The 22,500-nt window shown below is 41.4% G+C and overlaps 12 non-coding genes across 12 annotated transcripts; all 12 read left to right on the top strand.

Moving 5' to 3' along the window:
- The first annotated feature begins 538 nt into the window (after positions 1-538).
- Positions 539-620, top strand: TRNAF-AAA (transfer RNA phenylalanine (anticodon AAA)). The gene has a single exon. It is a non-coding gene; the product is annotated as a tRNA-Phe (tRNA).
- Positions 621-1,909: 1,289 nt separating this feature from the next.
- TRNAH-GUG (transfer RNA histidin (anticodon GUG)) lies at positions 1,910-1,981 on the top strand. Its single transcript has one exon. It is a non-coding gene; the product is annotated as a tRNA-His (tRNA).
- A 1,500-nt stretch (positions 1,982-3,481) lies between these two features.
- Positions 3,482-3,563, top strand: TRNAS-AGA (transfer RNA serine (anticodon AGA)). The gene has a single exon. It is a non-coding gene; the product is annotated as a tRNA-Ser (tRNA).
- A 4,232-nt stretch (positions 3,564-7,795) lies between these two features.
- On the top strand, positions 7,796-7,867 carry TRNAH-GUG (transfer RNA histidin (anticodon GUG)). Its single transcript has one exon. It is a non-coding gene; the product is annotated as a tRNA-His (tRNA).
- Positions 7,868-9,367: 1,500 nt separating this feature from the next.
- Positions 9,368-9,449, top strand: TRNAS-AGA (transfer RNA serine (anticodon AGA)). The gene has a single exon. It is a non-coding gene; the product is annotated as a tRNA-Ser (tRNA).
- A 1,289-nt stretch (positions 9,450-10,738) lies between these two features.
- Positions 10,739-10,810, top strand: TRNAH-GUG (transfer RNA histidin (anticodon GUG)). The gene has a single exon. It is a non-coding gene; the product is annotated as a tRNA-His (tRNA).
- Positions 10,811-12,309: 1,499 nt separating this feature from the next.
- Positions 12,310-12,391, top strand: TRNAF-AAA (transfer RNA phenylalanine (anticodon AAA)). The gene has a single exon. It is a non-coding gene; the product is annotated as a tRNA-Phe (tRNA).
- Positions 12,392-13,680: 1,289 nt separating this feature from the next.
- TRNAH-GUG (transfer RNA histidin (anticodon GUG)) lies at positions 13,681-13,752 on the top strand. The gene has a single exon. It is a non-coding gene; the product is annotated as a tRNA-His (tRNA).
- A 1,499-nt stretch (positions 13,753-15,251) lies between these two features.
- On the top strand, positions 15,252-15,333 carry TRNAS-AGA (transfer RNA serine (anticodon AGA)). Its single transcript has one exon. It is a non-coding gene; the product is annotated as a tRNA-Ser (tRNA).
- A 2,861-nt stretch (positions 15,334-18,194) lies between these two features.
- On the top strand, positions 18,195-18,276 carry TRNAS-AGA (transfer RNA serine (anticodon AGA)). The gene has a single exon. It is a non-coding gene; the product is annotated as a tRNA-Ser (tRNA).
- Positions 18,277-19,565: 1,289 nt separating this feature from the next.
- TRNAH-GUG (transfer RNA histidin (anticodon GUG)) lies at positions 19,566-19,637 on the top strand. The gene has a single exon. It is a non-coding gene; the product is annotated as a tRNA-His (tRNA).
- Positions 19,638-21,135: 1,498 nt separating this feature from the next.
- Positions 21,136-21,217, top strand: TRNAS-AGA (transfer RNA serine (anticodon AGA)). Its single transcript has one exon. It is a non-coding gene; the product is annotated as a tRNA-Ser (tRNA).
- The last annotated feature ends 1,283 nt before the right edge of the window (positions 21,218-22,500 follow it).

Below are 22,500 nucleotides of genomic sequence, written 5' to 3'. Positions count from 1 at the left end.
AGTCCTAAGGCCAACAAAAAGATACAGCAAAATGCGGAGGTGAAAAGCAATAAGGTGGGGTTGGGACCACCTTAAGAATGCAAGGTCTAACAAAAACGAACTAAGGATAACATGAGTAAAACATCAGGTTTCTCTACAGCATTTGGTGAGACAAGTGGGCCTTCTTTTATCTTCCATAAATGCAATCCTTCCCGGACCCCTTTATTATATAGCTCTTCAAGGAAAAAATATAAAGCACTTACAAAGGAGCCTCAAATACTCAAAGATGGTAGACTTCTTTAATATGGGACATATACTAAAAGCAGCACGAAAACAGAGTGCAATAGGGTCCAAAAACCTTGAGTGACCCATGAGAGTATGCATGCAAGCCTATGGTAATCCAAACTAGAGATATACGCATGCAATTTTTGTTTTTAGGAGAGAATGTGCCTGCTGAAAAAAACCTTATTTTTAAAAAGTGCATTGCACAATATCAGGAATTTGCTGTGGCACACCTTGAAAACTTGCATACAGATTATGTGCACACACCTTGCAGTCAGTTGTTGTGGCCGAGTGATTAAGCCGATGGACTAAAAATCCATTGGGGTCTCCCCGCGCAGGTTCGAATCCGGCCGGCAACGAGAATCTTTTTAACATCAGCTACAATTTCAGAAGTTAACCTTTAGTATTTCTTCCATGTCAGTTTTATAAATAGGTGGCTTATTTTGGTGTCACTATTGCCATATCACATATTTATAATCGCTCCCCCTTTCATATCTTTGCTTTAACTCTCGTCCTTCATTAGCGCTGGTGCAAACGCTTCAAATTATTATACCCTGGCTCTCTCGGTCATACCTGTGCATGCACTTGAAACTTACTTTACCAATAAAAGAAGCAAATAGAGAAATAAAATAAAAGTGCTAGCTGGATTAGGCAAACACACTTCATAAAACTGCATTTTCTTTTCTATTCTCCCCCGTGTTACAAGCTTAACTGCTCCCTGTGTAACTTCTCTTAACCTGCTGTTCCTGGAAGAGAATTTCATCTACAAGCTCTTTCTGTGTTTTTTCCTAGTCTTTTCTTTCCCTTTTCTTAGATTTGTAACTGTTCCTTTACGTGCTCTATTTAGGCGCCATTAATCTCATTTGAGCTCCTTGTACCTGCTGCTGTTTTCTCCACACCTCATACTGTCTTTTCCCTCTTTCTCTCTTTCTCTGCGGTTGGTGGCTACTTTCCAAAGCGTCTGATGCCCCAATGTTCCTTCGTCTTGTTGTCAGACGTGAATTTGAAAAGCAACAAAATTAACAAGCCTTTACCACTCACACATGGCAGAAGTTTATACTTTAATTCAATGAGCTAAGAAAAGTGCGTTGTGGGGCCCCTACGAGCCATGGTGCTTGCTTCATCATAATTTGGCATGCAGTCATTAGCCACAGCTCTGATTATGGGTCACTGAGGTCAGTTTCAATAATTCCTCAAAAACCTAACCATGCAGTCCCCCCTAACTGTGTAGTTATCTTGCTTTACTGCAGTTTGTGTGATTAGCTGGGAGGAGCTCACGGCAGCATCCTCCCAATAAAAGTGTAGATGGACCGTTCCTTAACTCTTTCTTGCTTCACATACAGATGGCTTGAGGAGGTACAGGGGAGATGCAGGTCTAATAAACAGAATAGAATATCTGCGCCAGGTGTGTTTCTCTGCATTGGTGTCCCATCACAGGCCCACCAGTGTAAGTGTGATCTTTGACTCCTGCCAGTTCACAAGCAGGCGGCCAGGAAACGGTTTCAGCCTATCAACCACTGAGGAAATAAAGCCTTTGTATAAGGAATGAGGAAGCAATGAACACATTCAGCCTATCACAGGAGTAGCCCTGAGTGTTCCGAATTATAATTTCTTCATGTCACTGTACGTTATTGAGCCCAAGTAGCTCGCCGTGATCGTATAGTGGTTAGTACTCTGCGTTGTGGCCGCAGCAACCTCGGTTCGAATCCGAGTCACGGCATTGTGGTTGGCAATGTCACGGCAGTTGGGTTTTTCCTTTACAGAATTCCCAAATGTACCAGTTGTTTCTGTAAAATGTCTATTAAAAACAGATCCTTTTCAATATTTAAAGGATCTAACAACAAATTATTTAAACACACATGAGTATAAGATGTAGGTATACTGTACTTACTGACATAAATTATCGTTCTTGAACATATTTGCGGTAAGGGGAGCGGAGCTCTCCCCCAGGCCAATCAGAATGCAGATGAATACAGTTGCAGTTGAGTGACCTGTGTTGTGGCTGTCTACAGGGAATGCACATATGTAGCTGTCTCGCAGCCCAATCCAGACGTCAATCGAAGACAGGTTTCAATGCAAATAGAGCAGTAAGTGCAGAGAAATGCTCACTCTCTAAAAATGGCATTTATACAATAGTAAGATTAAATCCAACCTCACCAGTAGATAGGATTTATCAATAAATAAATAAAGCTTCTCCTCTCTGATATGGAATTACCCCCCAAAAAGTATAAGGGAATACCCAATGCTAACCTATGAGAGGGGCAGACCTCACAGTAGTGAAAAATGTAATAGACTGTTTGATACTACTAGGACATACAAACTACCACAGTACATGTCTTACCTTTTACTTACATAGCATGATGCCCCTAGGACTACCTAGGGCCTACCTTAGGGGTTACTGATATGTAATAAAATTGGAGTTTAAGGCTTGGCAAGTAGTTTTAAATGCCAAGTCGAAGTGGCAGTACACTGCAGCACAGGCACTGCAGTAGCAGGCTTGAGACAGGTTTGAAATGCTATTTCTTTGGGCGGCACAATCAGTCCCTGGGTATATGGTATACCACTTTACAAGGGGCTTTCAAGTAAATTAAATCTGTCAGTCAGGTATACTCCATTTATACACATGATTAGGGAAGAAGCACGTGCACTTCAGCACTGATTAGTAGCGTTAAAAGTGATCAGAGTCCTAAGGCCAACAAAAAGATACAGCAAAATGCGGAGGTGAAAAGCAATAAGGTGGGGTTGGGACCACCTTAAGAATGCAAGGTCTAACAAAAACGAACTAAGGATAACATGAGTAAAACATCAGGTTTCTCTACAGCATTTGGTGAGACAAGTGGGCCTTCTTTTATCTTCCATAAATGCAATCCTTCCCGGACCCCTTTATTATATAGCTCTTCAAGGAAAAAATATAAAGCACTTACAAAGGAGCCTCAAATACTCAAAGATGGTAGACTTCTTTAATATGGGACATATACTAAAAGCAGCACGAAAACAGAGTGCAATAGGGTCCAAAAAACTTGAGTGACCCATGAGAGTATGCATGCAAGCCTATGGTATTCCAAACTAGAGATATACGCATGCAATTTTTGTTTTTAGGAGAGAATGAGCCTGCTGAAAAAAACCTTATTTTTAAAAAGTGCATTGCAGAATATCAGGAATTTGCTGTGGGACACCTTGAAAACTTGCATACAGATTATGTGCACACACCTTGCAGTCAGTTGTTGTGGCCGAGTGGTTAAGGCGATGGACTAGAAATCCATTGGGGTCTCCCCGCGCAGGTTCGAATCCTGCCGACAACGAGAATCTTTTTAACATCGGCTACAATTTCAGAAGTTAACCTTTAGTATTTCTTCCATGTCAGTTTTATAAATAGGTGGCTTATTTTGGTGTCACTATTGCCATATCACATATTTATTATCGCTCCCCCTTTCATATCTTAGCTATAACTCTCGTCCTTCATTAGCCCTGGTGCAAACGCTTCAAATTATTATACCCTGGCTCTCTCGGTCATACCTGTGCATGCACTTGAAACTTACTTTACCAATAAAAGAAGCAAATAGAGAAATAAAATAAAAGTGCTAGCTGAATTAGGCAAACACACTTCATAAAACTGCATTTTCTTTTCTATTCTCCCCCGTGTTACAAGCTTAACTGCTCCCTGTGTAATTTCTCTTAACCTGCTGTTCCTGGAAGAGAATTTCATCTACAAGCTCTTTCTGTGTTTTTTCCTAGTCTTTTCTTTCCCTTTTCTTAGATTTGTAACTGTTCCTTTACGTGCTCTATTTAGGCGCCATTAATCTCATTTGAGCTCCTTGTACCTGCTGCTGTTTTCTCCACACCTCATACTGTCTTTTCCCTCTTTCTCTCTTTCTCTGCGGTTGGTGGCTACTTTCCAAAGCGTCTGATGCCGCAATGTTCCTTCGTCTTGTTGTCAGACGTGAATTTGAAAAGCAACAAAATTAACAAGCCTTTACCACTCACACATGGCGGAAGTTTATACTTTAATTCAATGAGCTAAGAAAAGTGTGTTGTGGGGCCCCTACGAGCAATGGTGCTTGCTTCATCATAATTAGGCATGCAGTCATTAGCCACAGCTCTGATTATGGGTCACTGAGGTCAGTTTCAATAATTCCTCAAAAACCTAATCATGCAGTCCCCCCTAACTGTGTAGTTATCTTGCTTTACTGCTGTTTGTGTGATTAGCTGGGAGGAGCTCACAGCAGCATCCTCCCAATAAAAGTGTAGATGGACCGTTCCTTAACTCTTTCTTGCTTCACATACAGATGGCTTGAGGAGGTACAGGGGAGATGCAGGTCTAATAAACAGAATAGAATATCTGCGCCAGGTGTGTTTCTCTGCATTGGTGTCCCATCACAGGCCCACCAGTGTATGTGTGATCTTTGACTCCTGCCAGTTCACAAGCAGGCGGCCAGGAAACGGTTTCAGCCTATCAACCACTGAGGAGATAAAGCCTTTGTATAAGGAATGAGGAAGCAATGAACACATTCAGCCTATCACAGGAGTAGCCCTGAGTGTTCCGAATTATAATTTCTTCATGTCACTGTACGTTATTGAGCCCAAGTAGCTCGCCATGATCGTATAGTGGTTAGTACTCTGCGTTGTGGCCGCAGCAACCTCGGTTCGAATCTGAGTCACGGCATTGTGGTTGGCAATGTCATGGCAGTTGGGTTTTTCCTTTACAGAATTCCCAAATGTACCAGTTGTTTTTGTAAAATGTCTATTAAAAACAGATCCTTTTCAATATTTAAACGATCTAACAACAAATTATTTAAACACACATGATTATAAGATGTAGGTATACTGTACTTACTGACATAAATTATCGTTCTTGAACATATTTGCGGTAAGGGGAGCGGAGCTCTCCCCCAGGCCAATCAGAATGCAGATGAATGCAGTTGCAGTTGAGTGACCTGTGTTGTGGCTGTCTACAGGGAATGCACATATGTAGCTGTCTCGCAGCCCAATCCAGACGTCAATCGAAGACAGGTTTCAATGCAAATAGAGCAGTAAGTGCAGAGAAATGCTCACTCTCTAAAAATGGCATTTATACAATAGTAAGATTAAATCCAACCTCACCAGTAGATAGGATTTATCAATAAATAAATAAAGCTTCTCCTCTCTGATATGGAATTACCCCCCAAAAAGTATAAGGGAATACCCAATGCTAACCTATGAGAGGGGCAGACCTCACAGTAGTGAAAAATGTAATAGACTGTTTGATACTACTAGGACATACAAACTACCACAGTACATGTCTTACCTTTTACTTACATAGCATGATGCCCCTAGGACTACCTAGGGCCTACCTTAGGGGTTACTGATATGTAATAAAATTGGAGTTTAAGGCTTGGCAAGTAGTTTTAAATGCCAAGTCGAAGTGGCAGTACACTGCAGCACAGGCACTGCAGTAGCAGGCTTGAGACAGGTTTGAAATGCTATTTCTTTGGGCGGCACAATCAGTCCCTGGGTATATGGTATACCACTTTACAAGGGGCTTTCAAGTAAATTAAATCTGTCAGTCAGGTATACTCCATTTATACACATGATTAGGGAAGAAGCACGTGCACTTCAGCACTGATTAGTAGCGTTAAAAGTGATCAGAGTCCTAAGGCCAACAAAAAGATACAGCAAAATGCGGAGGTGAAAAGCAATAAGGTGGGGTTGGGACCACCTTAAGAATGCAAGGTCTAACAAAAACGAACTAAGGATAACATGAGTAAAACATCAGGTTTCTCTACAGCATTTGGTGAGACAAGTGGGCCTTCTTTTATCTTCCATAAATGCAATCCTTCCCGGACCCCTTTATTATATAGCTCTTCAAGGAAAAAATATAAAGCACTTACAAAGGAGCCTCAAATACTCAAAGATGGTAGACTTCTTTAATATGGGACATATACTAAAAGCAGCACGAAAACAGAGTGCAATAGGGTCCAAAAACCTTGAGTGACCCATGAGAGTATGCATGCAAGCCTATGGTAATCCAAACTAGAGATATACGCATGCAATTTTTGTTTTTAGGAGAGAATGTGCCTGCTGAAAAAAACCTTATTTTTAAAAAGTGCATTGCACAATATCAGGAATTTGCTGTGGCACACCTTGAAAACTTGCATACAGATTATGTGCACACACCTTGCAGTCAGTTGTTGTGGCCGAGTGATTAAGCCGATGGAATAAAAATCCATTGGGGTCTCCCCGCGCAGGTTCGAATCCGGCCGGCAACGAGAATCTTTTTAACATCAGCTACAATTTCAGAAGTTAACCTTTAGTATTTCTTCCATGTCAGTTTTATAAATAGGTGGCTTATTTTGGTGTCACTATTGCCATATCACATATTTATAATCGCTCCCCCTTTCATATCTTTGCTTTAACTCTCGTCCTTCATTAGCGCTGGTGCAAACGCTTCAAATTATTATACCCTGGCTCTCTCGGTCATACCTGTGCATGCACTTGAAACTTACTTTACCAATAAAAGAAGCAAATAGAGAAATAAAATAAAAGTGCTAGCTGGATTAGGCAAACACACTTCATAAAACTGCATTTTCTTTTCTATTCTCCCCCGTGTTACAAGCTTAACTGCTCCCTGTGTAACTTCTCTTAACCTGCTGTTCCTGGAAGAGAATTTCATCTACAAGCTCTTTCTGTGTTTTTTCCTAGTCTTTTCTTTCCCTTTTCTTAGATTTGTAACTGTTCCTTTACGTGCTCTATTTAGGCGCCATTAATCTCATTTGAGCTCCTTGTACCTGCTGCTGTTTTCTCCACACCTCATACTGTCTTTTCCCTCTTTCTCTCTTTCTCTGCGGTTGGTGGCTACTTTCCAAAGCGTCTGATGCCCCAATGTTCCTTCGTCTTGTTGTCAGACGTGAATTTGAAAAGCAACAAAATTAACAAGCCTTTACCACTCACACATGGCAGAAGTTTATACTTTAATTCAATGAGCTAAGAAAAGTGCGTTGTGGGGCCCCTACGAGCCATGGTGCTTGCTTCATCATAATTTGGCATGCAGTCATTAGCCACAGCTCTGATTATGGGTCACTGAGGTCAGTTTCAATAATTCCTCAAAAACCTAACCATGCAGTCCCCCCTAACTGTGTAGTTATCTTGCTTTACTGCAGTTTGTGTGATTAGCTGGGAGGAGCTCACGGCAGCATCCTCCCAATAAAAGTGTAGATGGACCGTTCCTTAACTCTTTCTTGCTTCACATACAGATGGCTTGAGGAGGTACAGGGGAGATGCAGGTCTAATAAACAGAATAGAATATCTGCGCCAGGTGTGTTTCTCTGCATTGGTGTCCCATCACAGGCCCACCAGTGTAAGTGTGATCTTTGACTCCTGCCAGTTCACAAGCAGGCGGCCAGGAAACGGTTTCAGCCTATCAACCACTGAGGAAATAAAGCCTTTGTATAAGGAATGAGGAAGCAATGAACACATTCAGCCTATCACAGGAGTAGCCCTGAGTGTTCCGAATTATAATTTCTTCATGTCACTGTACGTTATTGAGCCCAAGTAGCTCGCCGTGATCGTATAGTGGTTAGTACTCTGCGTTGTGGCCGCAGCAACCTCGGTTCGAATCCGAGTCACGGCATTGTGGTTGGCAATGTCACGGCAGTTGGGTTTTTCCTTTACAGAATTCCCAAATGTACCAGTTGTTTCTGTAAAATGTCTATTAAAAACAGATCCTTTTCAATATTTAAAGGATCTAACAACAAATTATTTAAACACACATGAGTATAAGATGTAGGTATACTGTACTTACTGACATAAATTATCGTTCTTGAACATATTTGCGGTAAGGGGAGCGGAGCTCTCCCCCAGGCCAATCAGAATGCAGATGAATACAGTTGCAGTTGAGTGACCTGTGTTGTGGCTGTCTACAGGGAATGCACATATGTAGCTGTCTCGCAGCCCAATCCAGACGTCAATCGAAGACAGGTTTCAATGCAAATAGAGCAGTAAGTGCAGAGAAATGCTCACTCTCTAAAAATGGCATTTATACAATAGTAAGATTAAATCCAACCTCACCAGTAGATAGGATTTATCAATAAATAAATAAAGCTTCTCCTCTCTGATATGGAATTACCCCCCAAAAAGTATAAGGGAATACCCAATGCTAACCTATGAGAGGGGCAGACCTCACAGTAGTGAAAAATGTAATAGACTGTTTGATACTACTAGGACATACAAACTACCACAGTACATGTCTTACCTTTTACTTACATAGCATGATGCCCCTAGGACTACCTAGGGCCTACCTTAGGGGTTACTGATATGTAATAAAATTGGAGTTTAAGGCTTGGCAAGTAGTTTTAAATGCCAAGTCGAAGTGGCAGTACACTGCAGCACAGGCACTGCAGTAGCAGGCTTGAGACAGGTTTGAAATGCTATTTCTTTGGGCGGCACAATCAGTCCCTGGGTATATGGTATACCACTTTACAAGGGGCTTTCAAGTAAATTAAATCTGTCAGTCAGGTATACTCCATTTATACACATGATTAGGGAAGAAGCACGTGCACTTCAGCACTGATTAGTAGCGTTAAAAGTGATCAGAGTCCTAAGGCCAACAAAAAGATACAGCAAAATGCGGAGGTGAAAAGCAATAAGGTGGGGTTGGGACCACCTTAAGAATGCAAGGTCTAACAAAAACGAACTAAGGATAACATGAGTAAAACATCAGGTTTCTCTACAGCATTTGGTGAGACAAGTGGGCCTTCTTTTATCTTCCATAAATGCAATCCTTCCCGGACCCCTTTATTATATAGCTCTTCAAGGAAAAAATATAAAGCACTTACAAAGGAGCCTCAAATACTCAAAGATGGTAGACTTCTTTAATATGGGACATATACTAAAAGCAGCACGAAAACAGAGTGCAATAGGGTCCAAAAAACTTGAGTGACCCATGAGAGTATGCATGCAAGCCTATGGTATTCCAAACTAGAGATATACGCATGCAATTTTTGTTTTTAGGAGAGAATGAGCCTGCTGAAAAAAACCTTATTTTTAAAAAGTGCATTGCAGAATATCAGGAATTTGCTGTGGGACACCTTGAAAACTTGCATACAGATTATGTGCACACACCTTGCAGTCAGTTGTTGTGGCCGAGTGGTTAAGGCGATGGACTAGAAATCCATTGGGGTCTCCCCGCGCAGGTTCGAATCCTGCCGACAACGAGAATCTTTTTAACATCGGCTACAATTTCAGAAGTTAACCTTTAGTATTTCTTCCATGTCAGTTTTATAAATAGGTGGCTTATTTTGGTGTCACTATTGCCATATCACATATTTATTATCGCTCCCCCTTTCATATCTTAGCTATAACTCTCGTCCTTCATTAGCCCTGGTGCAAACGCTTCAAATTATTATACCCTGGCTCTCTCGGTCATACCTGTGCATGCACTTGAAACTTACTTTACCAATAAAAGAAGCAAATAGAGAAATAAAATAAAAGTGCTAGCTGAATTAGGCAAACACACTTCATAAAACTGCATTTTCTTTTCTATTCTCCCCCGTGTTACAAGCTTAACTGCTCCCTGTGTAATTTCTCTTAACCTGCTGTTCCTGGAAGAGAATTTCATCTACAAGCTCTTTCTGTGTTTTTTCCTAGTCTTTTCTTTCCCTTTTCTTAGATTTGTAACTGTTCCTTTACGTGCTCTATTTAGGCGCCATTAATCTCATTTGAGCTCCTTGTACCTGCTGCTGTTTTCTCCACACCTCATACTGTCTTTTCCCTCTTTCTCTCTTTCTCTGCGGTTGGTGGCTACTTTCCAAAGCGTCTGATGCCGCAATGTTCCTTCGTCTTGTTGTCAGACGTGAATTTGAAAAGCAACAAAATTAACAAGCCTTTACCACTCACACATGGCGGAAGTTTATACTTTAATTCAATGAGCTAAGAAAAGTGTGTTGTGGGGCCCCTACGAGCAATGGTGCTTGCTTCATCATAATTAGGCATGCAGTCATTAGCCACAGCTCTGATTATGGGTCACTGAGGTCAGTTTCAATAATTCCTCAAAAACCTAATCATGCAGTCCCCCCTAACTGTGTAGTTATCTTGCTTTACTGCTGTTTGTGTGATTAGCTGGGAGGAGCTCACAGCAGCATCCTCCCAATAAAAGTGTAGATGGACCGTTCCTTAACTCTTTCTTGCTTCACATACAGATGGCTTGAGGAGGTACAGGGGAGATGCAGGTCTAATAAACAGAATAGAATATCTGCGCCAGGTGTGTTTCTCTGCATTGGTGTCCCATCACAGGCCCACCAGTGTATGTGTGATCTTTGACTCCTGCCAGTTCACAAGCAGGCGGCCAGGAAACGGTTTCAGCCTATCAACCACTGAGGAGATAAAGCCTTTGTATAAGGAATGAGGAAGCAATGAACACATTCAGCCTATCACAGGAGTAGCCCTGAGTGTTCCGAATTATAATTTCTTCATGTCACTGTACGTTATTGAGCCCAAGTAGCTCGCCATGATCGTATAGTGGTTAGTACTCTGCGTTGTGGCCGCAGCAACCTCGGTTCGAATCCGAGTCACGGCATTGTGGTTGGCAATGTCATGGCAGTTGGGTTTTTCCTTTACAGAATTCCCAAATGTACCAGTTGTTTTTGTAAAATGTCTATTAAAAACAGATCCTTTTCAATATTTAAACGATCTAACAACAAATTATTTAAACACACATGATTATAAGATGTAGGTATACTGTACTTACTGACATAAATTATCGTTCTTGAACATATTTGCGGTAAGGGGAGCGGAGCTCTCCCCCAGGCCAATCAGAATGCAGATGAATGCAGTTGCAGTTGAGTGACCTGTGTTGTGGCTGTCTACAGGGAATGCACATATGTAGCTGTCTCGCAGCCCAATCCAGACGTCAATCGAAGACAGGTTTCAATGCAAATAGAGCAGTAAGTGCAGAGAAATGCTCACTCTCTAAAAATGGCATTTATACAATAGTAAGATTAAATCCAACCTCACGAGTAGATAGGATTTATCAATAAATAAATAAAGATTCTCCTCTCTGATATGGAATTACCCCCCAAAAAGTATAAGGGAATACCCAATGCTAACCTATGTGAGGGGCAGACCTCACAGTAGTGAAAAATGTAATAGACTGTTTGATACTACTAGGACATACAAACTACCACAGTACATGTCTTACCTTTTACTTACATAGCATGATGCCCCTAGGACTACCTAGGGCCTACCTTAGGGGTTATTGATATGTAATAAAATTGGAGTTTAAGGCTTGGCAAGTAGTTTTAAATGCCAAGTCGAAGTGGCAGTACACTGCAGCACAGGCACTGCAGTAGCAGGCTTGAGACAGGTTTGAAATGCTATTTCTTTGGGCGGCACAATCAGTCCCTGGGTATATGGTATACCACTTTACAAGGGGCTTTCAAGTAAATTAAATCTGTCAGTCAGGTATACTCCAATTATACACATGATTAGGGAAGAAGCACGTGCACTTCAGCACTGATTAGTAGCGATAAAGTGATCAGAGTCCTAAGGCCAACAAAAAGATACAGCAAAATGCGGAGGTGAAAAGCAATAAGGTGGGGTTGGGACCACCTTAAGAATGCAAGGTCTAACAAAAACGAACTAAGGATAACATGAGTAAAACATCAGGTTTCTCTACAGCATTTGGTGAGACAAGTGGGCCTTCTTTTATCTTCCATAAATGCAATCCTTCCCGGACCCCTTTATTATATAGCTCTTCAAGGAAAAAATATAAAGCACTTACAAAGGAGCCTCAAATACTCAAAGATGGTAGACTTCTTTAATATGGGACATATACTAAAAGCAGCACGAAAACAGAGTGCAATAGGGTCCAAAAACCTTGAGTGACCCATGAGAGTATGCATGCAAGCCTATGGTATTCCAAACTAGAGATATACGCATGCAATTTTTGTTTTTAGGAGAGAATGTGCCTGCTGAAAAAAACCTTATTTTTAAAAAGTGCATTGCACAATATCAGGAATTTGCTGTGGCACACCTTGAAAACTTGCATACAGATTATGTGCACACACCTTGCAGTCAGTTGTTGTGGCCGAGTGATTAAGCCGATGGACTAAAAATCCATTGGGGTCTCCCCGCGCAGGTTCGAATCCGGCCGGCAACGAGAATCTTTTTAACATCAGCTACAATTTCAGAAGTTAACCTTTAGTATTTCTTCCATGTCAGTTTTATAAATAGGTGGCTTATTTTGGTGTCACTATTGCCATATCACATATTTATAATCGCTCCCCCTTTCATATCTTTGCTTTAACTCTCGTCCTTCATTAGCGCTGGTGCAAACGCTTCAAATTATTATACCCTGGCTCTCTCGGTCATACCTGTGCATGCACTTGAAACTTACTTTACCAATAAAAGAAGCAAATAGAGAAATAAAATAAAAGTGCTAGCTGGATTAGGCAAACACACTTCATAAAACTGCATTTTCTTTTCTATTCTCCCCCGTGTTACAAGCTTAACTGCTCCCTGTGTAACTTCTCTTAACCTGCTGTTCCTGGAAGAGAATTTCATCTACAAGCTCTTTCTGTGTTTTTTCCTAGTCTTTTCTTTCCCTTTTCTTAGATTTGTAACTGGTCCTTTACGTGCTCTATTTAGGCGCCATTAATCTCATTTGAGCTCCTTGTACCTGCTGCTGTTTTCTCCACACCTCATACTGTCTTTTCCCTCTTTCTCTCTTTCTCTGCGGTTGGTGGCTACTTTCCAAAGCGTCTGATGCCCCAATGTTCCTTCGTCTTGTTGTCAGACGTGAATTTGAAAAGCAACAAAATTAACAAGCCTTTACCACTCACACATGGCAGAAGTTTATACTTTAATTCAATGAGCTAAGAAAAGTGCGTTGTGGGGCCCCTACGAGCCATGGTGCTTGCTTCATCATAATTTGGCATGCAGTCATTAGCCACAGCTCTGATTATGGGTCACTGAGGTCAGTTTCAATAATTCCTCAAAAACCTAACCATGCAGTCCCCCCTAACTGTGTAGTTATCTTGCTTTACTGCAGTTTGTGTGATTAGCTGGGAGGAGCTCACGGCAGCATCCTCCCAATAAAAGTGTAGATGGACCGTTCCTTAACTCTTTCTTGCTTCACATACAGATGGCTTGAGGAGGTACAGGGGAGATGCAGGTCTAATAAACAGAATAGAATATCTGCGCCAGGTGTGTTTCTCTGCATTGGTGTCCCATCACAGGCCCACCAGTGTAAGTGTGATCTTTGACTCCTGCCAGTTCACAAGCAGGCGGCCAGGAAACGGTTTCAGCCTATCAACCACTGAGGAAATAAAGCCTTTGTATAAGGAATGAGGAAGCAATGAACACATTCAGCCTATCACAGGAGTAGCCCTGAGTGTTCCGAATTATAATTTCTTCATGTCACTGTACGTTATTGAGCCCAAGTAGCTCGCCGTGATCGTATAGTGGTTAGTACTCTGCGTTGTGGCCGCAGCAACCTCGGTTCGAATCCGAGTCACGGCATTGTGGTTGGCAATGTCACGGCAGTTGGGTTTTTCCTTTACAGAATTCCCAAATGTACCAGTTGTTTCTGTAAAATGTCTATTAAAAACAGATCCTTTTCAATATTTAAAGGATCTAACAACAAATTATTTAAACACACATGAGTATAAGATGTAGGTATACTGTACTTACTGACATAAATTATCGTTCTTGAACATATTTGCGGTAAGGGGAGCGGAGCTCTCCCCCAGGCCAATCAGAATGCAGATGAATACAGTTGCAGTTGAGTGACCTGTGTTGTGGCTGTCTACAGGGAATGCACATATGTAGCTGTCTCGCAGCCCAATCCAGACGTCAATCGAAGACAGGTTTCAATGCAAATAGAGCAGTAAGTGCAGAGAAATGCTCACTCTCTAAAAATGGCATTTATACAATAGTAAGATTAAATCCAACCTCACCAGTAGATAGGATTTATCAATAAATAAATAAAGCTTCTCCTCTCTGATATGGAATTACCCCCCCAAAAGTATAAGGGAATACCCAATGCTAACCTATGAGAGGGGCAGACCTCACAGTAGTGAAAAATGTAATAGACTGTTTGATACTACTAGGACATACAAACTACCACAGTACATGTCTTACCTTTTACTTACATAGCATGATGCCCCTAGGACTACCTAGGGCCTACCTTAGGGGTTACTGATATGTAATAAAATTGGAGTTTAAGGCTTGGCAAGTAGTTTTAAATGCCAAGTCGAAGTGGCAGTACACTGCAGCACAGGCACTGCAGTAGCAGGCTTGAGACAGGTTTGAAATGCTATTTCTTTGGGCGGCACAATCAGTCCCTGGGTATATGGTATACCACTTTACTAGGGGCTTTCAAGTAAATTAAATCTGTCAGTCAGGTATACTCCAATTATACACATGATTAGGGAAGAAGCACGTTCACTTCAGCACTGATTAGTAGCGATAAAGTGATCAGAGTCCTAAGGCCAACAAAAAGATACAGCAAAATGAGGAGGTGAAAAGCAATAAGGTGGGGTTCGGACCACCTTAAGAATGCAAGGTCTAACAAAAACGAACTAAGGATAACATGAGTAAAACATCAGGTTTCTCTACAGCATTTGGTGAGACAAGTGGGCCTTCTTTTATCTTCCATAAATGCAATCCTTCCCGGACCCCTTTATTATATAGCTCTTCAAGGAAAAAATATAAAGCACTTACAAAGGAGCCTCAAATACTCAAAGATGGTATATTTCTTTAATATGGGACATATACTAAAAGCAGCACGAAAACAGAGTGCAATAGGGTCCAAAAAACTTGAGTGACCCATGAGAGTATGCATGCAAGCCTATGGTATTCCAAACTAGAGATATACGCATGCAATTTTTGTTTTTAGGAGAGAATGTGCCTGCTGAAAAAAACCTTATATTTAAAAAGTGCATTGCAGAATATCAGGAATTTGCTGTGGGACACCTTGAAAACTTGCATACAGATTATGTGCACACACCTTGCAGTCAGTTGTTGTGGCCGAGTGGTTAAGGCGATGGACTAGAAATCCATTGGGGTCTCCCCGCGAAGGTTCGAATCCTGCCGACAACGAGAATCGTTTTAACATCGGCTACAATTTCAGAAGTTAACCTTTAGTATTTCTTCCATGTCAGTTTTATAAATAGGTGGCTTATTTTGGTGTCACTATTGCCATATCACATATTTATTATCGCTCCCCCTTTCATATCTTTGCTATAACTCTCGTCCTTCATTAGCGCTGGTGCAAACGCTTCAAATTATTATACCCTGGCTCTCTCGGTCATACCTGTGCATGCACTTGAAACTTACTTTACCAATAAAAGAAGCAAATAGAGAAATAAAATAAAAGTGCTAGCTGGATTAGGCAAACACACTTCATAAAACTGCATTTTCTTTTCTATTCTCCCCCGTGTTACAAGCTTAACTGCTCCCTGTGTAATTTCTCTTAACCTGCTGTTCCTGGAAGAGAATTTCATCTACAAGCTCTTTCTGTGTTTTTTCCTAGTCTTTTCTTTCCCTTTTCTTAGATTTGTAACTGTTCCTTTACGTGCTCTATTTAGGCGCCATTAATCTCATTTGAGCTCCTTGTACCTGCTGCTGTTTTCTCCACACCTCATACTGTCTTTTCCCTCTTTCTCTCTTTCTCTGCGGTTGGTGGCTACTTTCCAAAGCGTCTGATGCCCCAATGTTCCTTCGTCTTGTTGTTAGACGTGAATTTGAAAAGCAACAAAATTAACAAGCCTTTACCACTCACACATGGCAGAAGTTTATACTTTAATTCAATGAGCTAAGAAAAGTGTGTTGTGGGGCCCCTACGAGCCATGGTGCTTGCTTCATCATAATTAGGCATGCAGTCATTAGCCACAGCTCTGATTATGGGTCACTGAGGTCAGTTTCAATAATTCCTCAAAAACCTAACCATGCAGTCCCCCCTAACTGTGTAGTTATCTTGCTTTACTGTTGTTTGTGTGATTAGCTGGGAGGAGCTCACGGCAGCATCCTCCCAATAAAAGTGTAGATGGACCTTTCCTTAACTCTTTCTTGCTTCACATACAGATGGCTTGAGGAGGTACAGGGGAGATGCAGGTCTAATAAACAGAATAGAATATCTGCGCCAGGTGTGTTTCTCTGCATTGGTGTCCCATCACAGGCCCACCAGTGTATGTGTGATCTTTGACTCCTGCCAGTTCACAAGCAGGCGGCCAGGAAACGGTTTCAGCCTATCAACCACTGAGGAGATAAAGCCTTTGTATAAGGAATGAGGAAGCAATGAACACATTCAGCCTATCACAGGAGTAGCCCTGAGTGTTCTGAATTATAATTTCTTCATGTCACTGTACGTTATTGAGCCCAAGTAGCTCGCCGTGATCGTATAGTGGTTAGTACTCTGCGTTGTGGCCGCAGCAACCTCGGTTCGAATCCGAGTCACGGAATTGTGGTTGGCAATGTCACGGCAGTTGGGTTTTTCCTTTACAGAATTCCCAAATGTACCAGTTGTTTTTGTAAAATGTCTATTAAAAACAGATCCTTTTCAATATTTAAACGATCTAACAACAAATTATTTAAACACACATGATTATAAGATGTAGGTATACTGTACTTACTGACATAAATTATCGTTCTTGAACATATTTGCGGTAAGGGGAGCGGAGCTCTCCCCCAGGCCAATCAGAATGCAGATGAATGCAGTTGCAGTTGAGTGACCTGTGTTGTGGCTGTCTACAGGGAATGCACATATGGAGCTGTCTCGCAGCCCAATCCAGACGTCAATCGAAGACAGGTTTTCATGCAAATAGAGCAGTAAGTGCAGAGAAATGCTCACTCTCTAAAAATGGCATTTATACAATAGTAAGATTAAATCCAACCTCACCAGTAGATAGGATTTATCAATAAATAAATAAAGCTTCTCCTCTCTGATATGGAATTACCCCCCCAAAAGTATAAGGGAATACCCAATGCTAACCTATGAGAGGGGCAGACCTCACAGTAGTGAAAAATGTAATAGACTGTTTGATACTACTAGGACATACAAACTACCACAGTACATGTCTTACCTTTTACTTACATAGCATGATGCCCCTAGGACTACCTAGGGCCTACCTTAGGGGTTACTGATATGTAATAAAATTGGAGTTTAAGGCTTGGCAAGTAGTTTTAAATGCCGAGTCGAAGTGGCAGTACACTGCAGCACAGGCACTGCAGTAGCAGGCTTGAGACAGGTTTGAAATGCTATTTCTTTGGGCGGCACAATCAGTCCCTGGGTATATGGTATACCACTTTACAAGGGGCTTTCAAGTAAATTAAATCTGTCAGTCAGATATACTCCAATTATACACATGATTAGGGAAGAAGCACGTGCACTTCAGCACTGATTAGTAGCGATAAAGTGATCAGAGTCCTAAGGCCAACAAAAAGATACAGCAAAATGCGGAGGTGAAAAGCAATAAGGTGGGGTTGGGACCACCTTAAGAATGCAAGGTCTAACAAAAACGAACTAAGGATAACATGAGTAAAACATCAGGTTTCTCTACAGCATTTGGTGAGACAAGTGGGCCTTCTTTTATCTTCCATAAATGCAATTCTTCCCGGACCCCTTTATTATATAGCTCTTCAAGGAAAAAATATAAAGCACTTACAAAGGAGCCTCAAATACTCAAAGATGGTAGACTTCTTTAATATGGGACATATACTAAAAGCAGCACGAAAACAGAGTGCAATAGGGTCCAAAAAACTTGAGTGACCCATGAGAGTATGCATGCAAGCCTATGGTATTCCAAACTAGAGATATACGCATGCAATTTTTGTTTTTAGGAGAGAATGTGCCTGCTGAAAAAAAACCTTATTTTTAAAAAGTGCATTGCAGAATATCAGGAATTTGCTGTGGGACACCTTGAAAACTTGCATACAGATTATGTGGACACACCTTGCAGTCAGTTGTTGTGGCCGAGTGGTTAAGGCGATGGACTAGAAATCCATTGGGGTCTCCCCGCGAAGGTTCGAATCCTGCCGACAACGAGAATCTTTTTAACATCGGCTACAATTTCAGAAGTTAACCTTTAGTATTTCTTCCATGTCAGTTTTATAAATAGGTGGCTTATTTTGGTGTCACTATTGCCATATCACATATTTATTATCGCTCCCCCTTTCATATCTTTGCTATAACTCTCGTCCTTCATTAGCGCTGGTGCAAACGCTTCAAATTATTATACCCTGGCTCTCTCGGTCATACCTGTGCATGCACTTGAAACTTACTTTACCAATAAAAGAAGCAAATAGAGAAATAAAATAAAAGTGCTAGCTGGATTAGGCAAACACACTTCATAAAACTGCATTTTCTTTTCTATTCTCCCCCGTGTTACAAGCTTAACTGCTCCCTGTGTAATTTCTCTTAACCTGCTGTTCCTGGAAGAGAATTTCATCTACAAGCTCTTTTTGTGTTTTTTCCTAGTCTTTTCTTTCCCTTTTCTTAGATTTGTAACTGTTCCTTTACGTGCTCTATTTAGGCGCCATTAATCTCATTTGAGCTCCTTGTACCTGCTGCTGTTTTCTCCACACCTCATACTGTCTTTTCCCTCTTTCTCTCTTTCTCTGCGGTTGGTGGCTACTTTCCAAAGCGTCTGATGCCCCAATGTTCCTTCGTCTTGTTGTCAGACGTGAATTTGAAAAGCAACAAAATTAACAAGCCTTTACCACTCACACATGGCAGAAGTTTATACTTTAATTCAATGAGCTAAGAAAAGTGTGTTGTGGGGCCCCTACGAGCCATGGTGCTTGCTTCATCATAATTAGGCATGCAGTCATTAGCCACAGCTCTGATTATGGGTCACTGAGGTCAGTTTCAATAATTCCTCAAAAACCTAACCATGCAGTCCCCCCTAACTGTGTAGTTATCTTGCTTTACTGCTGTTTGTGTGATTAGCTGGGAGGAGCTCACGGCAGCATCCTCCCAATAAAAGTGTAGATGGACCGTTCCTTAACTCTTTCTTGCTTCACATACAGATGGCTTGAGGAGGTACAGGGGAGATGCAGGTCTAATAAACAGAATAGAATATCTGCGCCAGGTGTGTTTCTCTGCATTGGTGTCCCATCACAGGCCCACCAGTGTATGTGTGATCTTTGACTCCTGCCAGTTCACAAGCAGGCGGCCAGGAAACGGTTTCAGCCTATCAACCACTGAGGAGATAAAGCCTTTGTATAAGCAATGAGGAAGCAATGAACACATTCAGCCTATCACAGGAGTAGCCCTGAGTGTTCCGAATTATAATTTCTTCATGTCACTGTACGTTATTGAGCCCAAGTAGCTCGCCGTGATCGTATAGTGGTTAGTACTCTGCGTTGTGGCCGCAGCAACCTTGGTTCGAATCCGAGTCACGGCATTGTGGTTGGCAATGTCACGGCAGTTGGGTTTTTCCTTTACAGAATTCCCAAATGTACCAGTTGTTTTTGTAAAATGTCTATTAAAAACAGATCCTTTTCAATATTTAAACGATCTAACAACAAATTATTTAAACACACATGATTATAAGATGTAGGTATACTGTACTTACTGACATAAATTATCGTTCTTGAACATATTTGCGGTAAGGGGAGCGGAGCTCTCCCCCAGGCCAATCAGAATGCAGATGAATGCAGTTGCAGTTGAGTGACCTGTGTTGTGGCTGTCTACAGGGAATGCACATATGGAGCTGTCTCGCAGCCCAATCCAGACGTCAATCGAAGACAGGTTTCAATGCAAATAGAGCAGTAAGTGCAGAGAAATGCTCACTCTCTAAAAATGGCATTTATACAATAGTAAGATTAAATCCAACCTCACCAGTAGATAGGATTTATCAATAAATAAATAAAGCTTCTCCTCTCTGATATGGAATTACCCCCCAAAAAGTATAAGTGAATACCCAATGCTAACCTATGAGGGGGCAGACCTCACAGTAGTGAAAAATGTAATAGACTGTTTGATACTACTAGGACATACAAACTACCACAGTACATGTCTTACCTTTTACTTACATAGCATGATGCCCCTAGGACTACCTAGGGCCTACCTTAGGGGTTACTGATATGTAATAAAATTGGAGTTTAAGGCATGGCAAGTAGTTTTAAATGCCAAGTCGAAGTGGCAGTACACTGCAGCACAGGCACTGCAGTAGCAGGCTTGAGACAGGTTTGAAATGCTATTTCTTTGGGCGGCACAATCAGTCCCTGGGTATATGGTATACCACTTTACAAGGGGCTTTCAAGTAAATTAAATCTGTCAGTCAGGTATACTCCAATTATACACATGATTAGGGAAGAAGCACGTGCACTTCAGCACTGATTAGTAGCGATAAAGTGATCAGAGTCCTAAGGCCAACAAAAAGATACAGCAAAATGCGGAGGTGAAAAGCAATAAGGTGGGGTTGGGACCACCTTAAGAATGCAAGGTCTAACAAAAACTAACTAAGGATAACATGAGTAAAACATCAGGTTTCTCTACAGCATTTGGTGAGACAAGTGGGCCTTCTTTTATCTTCCATAAATGCAATCCTTCCCGGACCCCTTTATTATATAGCTCTTCAAGGAAAAAATATAAAGCACTTACAAAGGAGCCTCAAATACTCAAAGATGGTAGACTTCTTTAATATGGGACATATACTAAAAGCAGTACGAAAACAGAGTGCAATAGGGTCCAAAAAACTTGAGTGACCCATGAGAGTATGCATGCAAGCCTATGGTATTCCAAACTAGAGATATACACATGCAATTTTTGTTTTTAGGAGAGAATGTGCCTGCTGAAAAAAACCTTATTTTTAAAAAGTGCATTGCAGAATATCAGGAATTTGCTGTGGGACACCTTCAAAACTTGCATACAGATTATGTGCACACACCTTGCAGTCAGTTGTTGTGGCCGAGTGGTTAAGGCGATGGACTAGAAATCCATTGGGGTCTCCCCGCGAAGGTTCGAATCCTGCCGACAACGAGAATCTTTTTAACATCGACTACAATTTCAGAAGTTAACCTTTAGTATTCATTCCATGTCAGTTTTATAAATAGGTGGCTTATTTTGGTGTCACTATTGCCATATCATATATTTATTATCGCTCCCCCTTTCATATCTTTGCTATAACTCTCGTCCTTCATTAGCGCTGGTGCAAACGCTTCAAATTATTATACCCTGGCTCTCTCGGTCATACCTGTGCATGCACTTGAAACTTACTTTACCAATAAAAGAAGCAAATAGAGAAATAAAATAAAAGTGCTAGCTGGATTAGGCAAACACACTTCATAAAACTGCATTTTCTTTTCTATTCTCCCCCGTGTTACAAGCTTAACTGCTCCCTGTGTAATTTCTCTTAACCTGCTGTTCCTGGAAGAGAATTTCATCACCAAGCTCTTTCTGTGTTTTTTCCTAGTCTTTTCTTTCCCTTTTCTTAGATTTGTAACTGTTCCTTTACGTGCTCTATTTAGGCGCCATTAATCTCATTTGAGCTCCTTGTACCTGCTGCTGTTTTCTCCACACCTCATGCTGTCTTTTCCCTCTTTCTCTCCTTCTCTGCGGTTGGTGGCTACTTTCCAAAGCGTCTGATGCCCCAATGTTCCTTCGTCTTGTTGTCAGACGTGAATTTGAAAAGCAACAAAATTAACAAGTCTTTACGACTCACACATGGCAGAAGTTTATACTTTAATTCAATGAGCTAAGAAAAGTGTGTTGTGGGGCCCCTACGAGCCATGGTGCTTGCTTCATCATAATTAGGCATGCAGTCATTAGCCACAGCTCTGATTATGGGTCACTGAGTTCAGTTTCAATAATTCCTCAAAAACCTAACCATGCAGTCCCCCCTAACTGTGTAGTTATCTTGCTTTACTGCTGTTTGTGTGATTAGCTGGGAGGAGCTCACGGCAGCATCCTCCCAATAAAAGTGTAGATGGACCGTTCCTTAACTCTTTCTTGCTTCACATACAGATGGCTTGAGGAGGTACAGGGGAGATGCAGGTCTAATAAACAGAATAGAATATCTGCGCCAGGTGTGTTTCTCTGCATTGGTGTCCCATCACAGGCCCACCAGTGTATGTGTGATCTTTGACTCCTGCCAGTTCACAAGCAGGCAGCCAGGAAACGGTTTCAGCCTATCAACCACTGAGGAGATAAAGACGTTGTATAAGGAATGAGGAAGCAATGAACACATTCAGCCTATCACAGGAGTAGCCCTGAGTGTTCCGAATTATAATTTCTTCATGTCACTGTACGTTATTGAGCCCAAG

Source organism: Lissotriton vulgaris, chromosome 1_1 (assembly GCF_964263255.1).
Source record: "Lissotriton vulgaris chromosome 1_1, aLisVul1.2, whole genome shotgun sequence".
Taxonomy (NCBI): Eukaryota; Metazoa; Chordata; class Amphibia; order Caudata; family Salamandridae; genus Lissotriton; species Lissotriton vulgaris.
Note: the sequence above shows the minus strand (reverse complement) of the source record. Positions and strands in the feature narration are given on the sequence as shown.